The 777-nt window shown below is 45.4% G+C and overlaps 1 protein-coding gene across 3 annotated transcripts in view; it reads right to left on the reverse strand.

Moving 5' to 3' along the window:
- The window catches only part of TUBGCP3 (tubulin gamma complex component 3), a 109,857-nt gene that overhangs the window by 60,863 nt on the left and 48,217 nt on the right, over positions 1-777 (reverse strand). The gene's annotated exons all lie outside the window — the stretch shown is intronic.

Here is a 777-nt window from a genome sequence, read left to right on the forward strand (position 1 = left end):
GCGTGTCAGAGCAGGGCCGTCCTCCCGCGTGTCAGAGCAGGGCCGTCCTCCCGCGTGTCAGAGCAGGGCCGTCCTCCACAGGGTTTCCAGTGGGTGATCTTCTGGAAGCAGACCACAAGGCTTTTCTTCCAAGGTGCTTGTGGGGAGACTTGAACCTCCATCCTTTTGGTTAGCAGCTGAGCATGGTACCAGTTGCATCGTTTGCTGTTTCCCTGCTTAGCTTTCGCTTTGGCTGATTTGTAACCAAGGATGAGTGTTTACCCTATTCATATATACATCTTTATTTTTGCCTGTCTTTGCATTTCATCATTGAATACAAGATAAACAAAATAAAAGTTGAAAACCATTCCCTGCACTATTGGGATAAATACCCTTGTGAGTAGGGAAGAAATCTTTTTTACAGTTAAAAAGTAAAATCCCAACTGCTGGGCCCAGAGACTTTGTGTAATGAAGTCACACCACAAAGAGTGAAGCCCAGACACCATCTGGAAGCTTTTCTTCAGATAAAATGCACAGGGTGAACGTTCATCTCAGTGGTTGCCCTTGTTGTTCCTATTAGTTGCCTTCGAGTTAATTCTGACTCATGGCGACCTCAACAGTACAAAGCAGAACTGTTCCACGAGTGTCATGGTTTGAATTATGTCCCCCAAAAATGTGTGTATCAATCTGGCTGGGCCATGATTCCCAGAATTGTGTGGCTGGCCTCCATTTTGTGATTGTAATTTTATGTTAAAGAGGATTAGGGTGGGATTGTAACACCACCTTTACCCAGGTCAC

The sequence above is a fragment of the Trichechus manatus genome, unplaced genomic scaffold (assembly GCF_000243295.1).
Source record: "Trichechus manatus latirostris isolate Lorelei unplaced genomic scaffold, TriManLat1.0 scaffold00102, whole genome shotgun sequence".
Classification (NCBI taxonomy): Eukaryota; Metazoa; Chordata; class Mammalia; order Sirenia; family Trichechidae; genus Trichechus; species Trichechus manatus.